Source organism: Bison bison, unplaced genomic scaffold (assembly GCF_000754665.1).
Source record: "Bison bison bison isolate TAMUID 2011002044 unplaced genomic scaffold, Bison_UMD1.0 scf7180017864384, whole genome shotgun sequence".
Taxonomy (NCBI): domain Eukaryota; kingdom Metazoa; phylum Chordata; class Mammalia; order Artiodactyla; family Bovidae; genus Bison; species Bison bison.
Genome location: NW_011494956.1, coordinates 15,324,552 through 15,332,632, shown reverse-complemented (window position 1 = coordinate 15,332,632; position 8,081 = coordinate 15,324,552). Strand labels below are relative to the sequence as shown.

Genomic DNA, 8,081 nt, shown 5'->3' with positions numbered 1-8,081 from the left:
ATGACCAACCTAGATAGCATATTCAAAAGCAGAGACATTACTTTGCCAACAAAAGTCCGTTTAGTCAAGTCTATGGTTTTTCCAGTAGTCATGTATGGATGTGAGAGTTGGACTGTGAAGAAAGCTGAGCGCCGAAGAATTGATGCTTTTGAACTGTGGTGTTGGAGAAGACTCTTGTGAGTCCATTGGACTGCAAAGAGATCCAACCAGTCCATTCTGAAGGAGATCCGCTCTGGGATTTCTTTGGAAGGAATGATGCTAAAGCTGAAACTCCAGTACTTTGGCCACCTCATGCAAAGAGTTGACTCATTGGAAAAGACTCTGATGCTGGGAGGGATTTGGGTCAGGAGGAGAAGGGGACGACAGAGGATGAGATGGCTGGAAGGCATCACTGACTCGATGGACATCAGTTTGAGTGAACTCTGGGAGTTGGTGAGGGACAGGAAGGCCTGGCGTGCTGCGATTCATGGGGTCGAAAAGAGTCAGACACAACTGAGCAACTGAACTGAACTGATGGCTGATTCATGTTGAGGTTTGATAGAAAACAACAAAGTTCTTTAAAGCAATTATCCTTCAATTAAAAAAAAACTTTTTATTTTTTTTTTTTTTTTTTTGTAATTAAGCATTTTTCATAACATATAAACAGTGTTCAGATATAAACTGTTAACTAAATATTTTTTCTAAATATGATTTATGTAATCAAGACTTTCTTAAACAAAGACACATCTTAGGAATATGATCTGTACAAACTTACAGTAGTGTAAGACTGTTCAAGTAAGTTCTCTGATATTAGGTTTTACACTTACCTACAAGGCCCTGAATAATCTAAACCCCCTTTTACTTATCTGATATCATCTCCTACTACTCTCCCCTGTGCTTACTTTGTCCCAGTCACCAATGTACCTTGTACTTCCTTCAACAAAGCAGGTACATCCCTCCCTCAGGACCTTTGCTCTCCCATAATGTCTACAAAGCTCCTTCTCTCGAGTCTTTGCTTAAGTTCATTTTCCCCAGCATTCAGTTCCCTTTCAAATTCTTCTTCCCAGAGCCCTCAGTAGTCTGAGTGTTCCTCAAGATCGAGCACTGAGGCTATTTCTCTCCCTTCTGTTTTTTGATCCATCTTTAATCTTTTGAACAAGTCCCCCAGTTCTATATTGGTTTTTTTAAGCAGTTTGAAAACTGCTTGTCTGTGAGGTTAGAAATAAAAAGCAGAGATTAGTGTCTGTGAATGGGTTTGTCATTATGAACTTAGAAATCACAGCAAAAGCACTGAGCCCTTCCATTTCATGATCACAGACATATTTCCTATTTCACAGCCTTAAGGATGGAGCCCTTTATTTTCTTGGGCTCCAAAATCATTGCAGATGGTGACCACAGCCATGAAATTAAAAGACGCTTGCTTCTTGGAAGAAAAGCTATGACAAACCTGGACAGCATATTAAAAGCAGAGACATTACTTTGCCAACAAAGGTCTGTCTAGTCAAAGCTATGGTTTTTCCAGTAGTCATGTATGGATGTGAGAGTTGGACCTTAAAGAAGGCTGAGCACTGAAGAATTGGTGTTTTGAACTGTAGTATTGGAGAAGACTCTTGAGAGTCCCTTAGACTGCAAGGAGATCAAACCAGTCAGTCCTAAAGGAAATCAACCCTGAATATTCATTGAAAGGAATGATGCTGAAGCTCCAATACTTTAGCCACCTGATGTTAAGAACTGCCTCGTTAGAAGACCCTGATGGTAGGAAAGATTGAAGGCAGGAGAAGGGGACGACAGAATATGAGATGGTTGGATGGCATCACCAACTTGATAGACATGAGTTTGAGCAGGCTCCGGGAAATGGTGAAGGACAGGGAAGCCTGGTGTGCTGCAGTCCATGGAGTTGCAATCCTGCTGTGAGGACTGATGTAATGCTGGTTACAGCATTTCTACCATTGCCAGTCCCCGCTCAAGCACTGTGGCTCAGATATCAGCATTTTGTCTTCTCTCAGCATGGCATGTCTTAGCAATCTTGGCATTCTCCTGGCATTCTAGTTGGGACCCCTTTCCTATGGCAGGCTCTGCTTATGAGTGGGGTTTCATTCAGTGTTGGCAGCAGTATTGGAATCCACATTCCACAGTATTGGAATCCACACGTAAAAGCAGTTATGTGCATACGTGCTAAGTCACTTCAGTCGTGTCTGACTCTTTGTGACCCAGTGGACTGTGGTCTGCCAGGCTCCTCTGTCCATGGAATTCTCCAGGCAAGAATACTGGAGTGGGTTGCCATTCCTGTGTCCAGGGTATCTTCCCAACTCAAGGATCAAACCCGGCTCTCCCGCATTGCAGGCAGATTCTTTACCTCCTGAGCCACTAGGGAAGCCCCTAGATGAGCTAATTTCCTGGATGACAAATAAGTAGATAAATAAATAATGTAATTTCAGATAGTGGTAATAGTGCTATGAAGAAAATTAAGTAGGGCTGTTCCCCTAATGATGAACCCTCGGGTTGTTTCCAGTGTTTCCCCTTTCAGGCATTACTGCAGTGAACATTCTGGTACTTATGCAAATGTATGAATGTTTATATTGTATAGATTCTGAAAGATGGAATTACCAGGTCATATAACCATATAATCAAAATTTTAACAGATAATGCCAAATTGGTCCCCAAGGTGTCTATTCTAATATTATAGTATATGTAATATAATTAAAATCTGTAATATATTTATGTTTTTAATAAAATATTTGTATTACTTTTAGTTACACTAGGAATATAGAATATGGTCTCTTTGTTGAAAAAATTTAACAAAGGATAAAAAGCCTCATGTATTCACCAACTTGCAAATTTTTGCCTCTCTCAAAAGTTTTTAAAGCTCCTCTCTCCTAGTTTTTTTTTTTAATTTATTTATTTTTAACGGAAGGATAATTGCTTTACAGTATTGCATTGGTTTCAGATATCAACATAAATCAGCCATAGCCCTGTCCTTGTTTTAATTTTTATATCCCTGGGGTTGAGCACATTTCCTCAATTTTTGACCATTTTTACTTCTTTTTTTTCTATTTGGATGGCGTAACAAAGACTGCTGGTTACCTCCTATGACCCATTCTTCCTTTATCTTTAGTAATAGGAACCCCAGCTTTTACATAGGTGCATTGCTGCCAGCATCCAGAAGATTACATTTCTGGGCTTCCTTGGAGCTAAGTATAACTATGTGAGTTTTAGCTAAGAATACATAAGCAGAAGGGCTCGATGTAACTTTCTGAAGCCTCTTTCAAGAGAGAAGGCACTCCCTCATCCCTTCACCCAATCTGTATATTGGAACACAGAAGTAATAACTGGAGCTCTAACAGCCATCCTAGAGGACCGTGAGCTCAATGAGCCAGAAAATCTGGGTTTCTGAGCATTTGGTGGAGCTGCTGCACCAGACCTCAACTTCTTTCCCATAAGAGAGAAATTTAACTTCTGTTTTGTTTAAACATTCTCTTTTTTTTTTTCTGTTATATACAATGTAGAAAATGCTTTTTATTTATTTACAGGAGTTCTTTGGGTTCTAGATACTCAATCTTTATTTATGAAAATTGTACATTTTCTTCCAATCTGTAAGTCCTCTCCCATTGTCAGTTTTTAGTTTTGGGGTCAAATTTTCCTATCTTTGCTTTTATGGCTTTTTGATTTGAATTTTTTTTTTTTGCTAAGTTTTTTTTTTTAACTAACTTTTTAATGGATGTCTTTCCTGTCCTGAAGATAAAAACATAGTAATCTTACATTTTCGTATATGTTCTTATAACATTTAGGTCTTTAATTCATCTGAAATTTATTTTTGTGAATAGTGTAAGGGAAAAATCTTGTTGGCTATTCATTTGAATAATTTTTCTAGTAAGTGGCATGTCAGATTACTAATTAATAATTTATCTATATATGTATAGATTGGTTTTAGTACTCTATTTTGTTCCATTGATCTTCACTTCTGTGCCATTAATACGCTTTTAATTATTATATCTTGATAATATATTTTGATTTTTGGTAGGCACAATCTTCTTTCTTTGTTCTTTTTAAAAAAAAATATAGCTATAGCACAATATTTATAAAACAAACTTATATGCAGAGTACATCATGAGAAACACTGGGCTGAAAGAAGCACAGCTGGAATCAAGATTGCCGGGGAGAAATATCGATAACCTCAGATACGCAGATGACACCACCCTTAATGGCAGAAAGTGAAGAGGAACTAAAAAGCCTCTTGATGAAAGTGAAAGAGGAGAGTGAAAAAGTTGGCTTAAAGCTCAACATTCAGAAAACTAAGATCATGACATCTGGTCCCATCACTTCCCGGGAAATAGATGTGGAAACAGTGTCAGACTTTATTTTTTGGGGCTCCAAAATCACTGCAGATGGTGACTGCAGCCATGAAATTAAAAGACGCTTACTCCTTGGAAGGAAAGTTATGATCAACCTAGATAGCATATTCAAAAGCAGACATTGCTTTGCCAACAAAGGTTCATCTAGTCAAGGCTGTGGTTTTTCCTGTGGTCATGTATGGATGTGAGAGTTGGACTGTGAAGAAAGCTGAGCGCTGAAGATTTGATGCTTTTGAGCTGTGGTGTTGGAGAAGACTCTTGCGAGTCCTTTGGACTGCAAGGAGATCCAACCAGTCTATTCTAAAGGAAATCAGTCCTGGGTGTTTTTTGGAAGGAATGATGCTAAAGCTGAAACTCCAGTACTTTGGCCACCTCATGCAAAGAGTTGACTCATTGGGAAAGACTCTGATGCTGGGAGGGATTTGGGTCAGGAGGAGAAGGGGACGACAGAGGATGAGATGGCTGGATGGCATCACCAACTCGATGGACATGAGTTTGAGTGAACTCCGGGAGTTGGTGATGGACAGGGAGGCCTGGCGTGCTGCAATTCATGGGGTTGCAAAGAGTCGGACACAACTGAGCAACTGAACTGAAGGTGTAAAGCATAGCAGTACAATGAGTGTTACCCACTGCTCAGTTTAAAGGAAAAATATTACTATTTTGTCTTAGTCCCCTGACCCCAAGCTTCTCTGCACTCTTCTTTCATATTTTTTCTTCCATGTGAAATTTTAGAACTAGCTTATATATTGATCTTAGAATCAATCCATATAATTGAAGGCAATAATAGTTTCTGTATCAATAATGTCTTTTGGAAATTAATAAACTAACTATTTAAATGTTTTTCCCATAAAAAAAAACTTGGGTTGTTTCCATGCGTTAGCTATTATAAAGCTTCAGGAACATGGGAGTGTGGTTATCTCTTCAAGATAATGTTTTCATGTCTTTCAGATATATGCCCAGAAGTGGAATTGCTGGATCATATAGTAGTTCTATTTTTAATCTTTCGAGGAACCTCCACGTTGTTTTCCATAGTGGCTGCACCAATTTAGTTTCCTACAAACAGTGCACAAGTGTTCCCTTATCTTTACATCCTGGCCAATGCTTATTATTTGTTGTCTTTTGATAATAGCCATTCTAACAGGTGTGAAGTGATAACTCATTGTAGTTTTGATTTGTATTCCTCTGATGAGTGAATTCCTCTCTACCTATTGGCCATCTGTGTATCTTCATTGGAAAAAATCTCTGTTCAGATCCTCTGCCCTTTTTTTAATCTGGTTGTTTGTGCTTTTTTACTCTTGTGTGAGTTCTTTATATATTTATATATTAACAGCTCACTAGGTAGCTGATTTGAAAATATATTCTGCCAGAGGTTGCCTTTTCATATTGTTAATGGTTGATGGTTTCTGTTGCTGTACAGACACTTTTTAGTTTGATGTAATCCCATTTGTTTTATTTTTGCTTTTGTTACCTTTACTTTTGGTGTCAAATCCAAAACACCATTGTCAAGACCAGTGTCACAGAACTTACCATTTGTGTTTTCTTCTACTAATTTTATGGTTTCAGGTCTTACATTCAACTCTTTTATCCATTTTGATTTAATTTTTGTGTATGGGATAAGATAGTGGTCTCTTTTCACTCTCTGGCTTGTGGCTGTCCAGTTTTCCCAACATCATTTATTGAAAAGATTGTTCTTTCCCCATTACATGTTCTTGGCTCTTTTGTTGTAAATTAATTGACCACATATACATGGGCTTATTTCTGAGCTCTATTCTGTTCCATTGATCTGTGTGTCTGTTTTTATTCCAGTACCACACTGTTTTGATTACTACAGCTTTGTAATATATTTTGAAATCAGGTAGTACGGTGCTTCCAGTTTTGTCCTTCTTTCTCAAGATTGCTTTTGGCTGTCCAGGATCTTTTGCGGTTTCATACAAATTTCAAGATTGATTGTCAGCTGGTAAAGAATCTGCCTGCAATGCAGGAGACCCTGGTTCGATTCTTGGGTCAGGAAGATACCCTGGAGAAGAGATAGGCTACCCACTTCAGTATTCTTGGGCTTCCCTGGTGGCTAAGATGGTAAAAAAAATCCACCTGCAATGTACAAGACCTGGGTTCGATCCCTTGGTTGGGAAGATCCCCTGGAGAAGGGAATGGCTACTCACTCCAGTATTCTTACCTAGAGAATTCCATGGACAGAGGAGCCTTACAGGCTACAGTTCATGAGGTCACAAAGAGTCAGACATGACTGAGTGACTTTCACTTTTACTTTTCACTTTGTTCTATTTCTGTGAAAAATGCCATTGCAATTTTGATAAGGATTGCAATGAATCTGTAAGTTGCTTTGGGTAATATGGACATTTAAACAATATTAATTCTTCTAATCCGTGGGCATGGAATATCTTTCTATTTGTGTCTTCAGTTTCTTTCATCAGTGTCTTACAGTATTTCAGTGTACTCCTCTTTTACCTCCTTGGTAAAATTTAGTCCTAGATATTTTATTCTTTTTAATGCAAGTGTAAATTTGATTGTTTTCTTGATTTCTCTTTCTCATAGTTCATTATTAGCATATAGAAATGCAACTGATTTTTGTATATTGTTTGTGTATCATGCAAAGTTTACCAAATTTGTTTATTAGTCATAACAGTTTTTTGGTAGAGTTTTCAGGGTTTTCTATATATAATATCATAATAGAAACAGTTTTATTTCTTCCTTTCTGATTTGGATTCCTTTCTTTCTTTTCCTTCCTAATTGCTCTGGCTAGGACTTCAAATGCTATGTTGAATGCATGTGGTAAGAGTGGGCATCCTTTTCTTGTTCCCGATATTAGAGGAGATGCTTTCAACTTTTTACCGTTGAGTCTCATACAAACTGTGGGTTTGTCATATATGGCCTTTCTTATTTTGATTTATATTTCCTCTTTACCCAGTCTGTTGAGAGTTTTTATCATGAATGGCTCGTGAACTTTGTCAAATGCTTTTTCTGCATTTTTTGAGATGATCACATGCTTTTTATCCTTCATTTTGTTAATGTGGTATGTCATGTTGGTTGATTTGTGGGTGTTAAACCATCCTTACATCCCTGGAATAGATTCCACTTGACCATGGTATATGATTCTTTTGCTGTATTGTTGATTTTGGTTTGCTCATTTGTTGAGGATTTTCATCTTGTATTTGTTCATCAAGGATATTGGTCTCTAATTTTCTTTTTTTTTTTTATAGTGGTGTTGCCAAGTTGAATTGCATGTAATGCTGGCCTCGTAAAATGAGTTTGACTATGCACTTGTGGTCACCTAATCTGTGACAAAGGAGGCAAGAATATAGTCTCTTCAGTAAGTGTTTCTGAGAAAACTGAACCATATTAAAGAATGAAGTTAGAACACTCTTTTAACACCATACACAAAAATAAACTCAAAATGGATTAAAGACCTAAATGTAAGGCTAGACACTATAAAACTCTTAGAGGAAAACATAGAACACTCTTGACATAAATCACAGCAAAGTCTTTTTTAATCTATCTCCCAGAGGAATGGAAAAAAAATAAAAACAGATGGGACCTAATTAAACTTGAAAGCTTTTGTACAGCAAAGAAACCATAAACAAAACAAAAAGAAAACTCTCAGAATGGGAGAAAATATTTGCAAACAAAACTACTAACAAGGGATTAATCTCCAAAGTATACAAATAGCTCATGACGCTCAAATATTTTTTTTCTCTTTTTTTTTTTTTTATTTTTTTTATTTTTAAATTTATT

General features: G+C 37.3%; 1 protein-coding gene across 5 annotated transcripts in view; it reads left to right on the top strand.

Annotated features, from left to right (window-relative positions):
* The window catches only part of PPP2R3A (protein phosphatase 2, regulatory subunit B'', alpha), a 227,970-nt gene that overhangs the window by 16,370 nt on the left and 203,519 nt on the right, over nucleotides 1-8,081 (top strand). For 2 of the 5 annotated variants that reach the window (XM_010858258.1, XM_010858256.1), the window contains exon 1: nucleotides 7,302-7,659. The exons of the other annotated variants lie outside the window; for them this stretch is intronic. The gene's annotated coding sequence lies outside the window, so the exon portion shown is untranslated. Of the gene's footprint in view, nucleotides 1-7,301; nucleotides 7,660-8,081 lie in introns of those variants that run through there. 5 annotated transcript variants of the gene reach the window in all.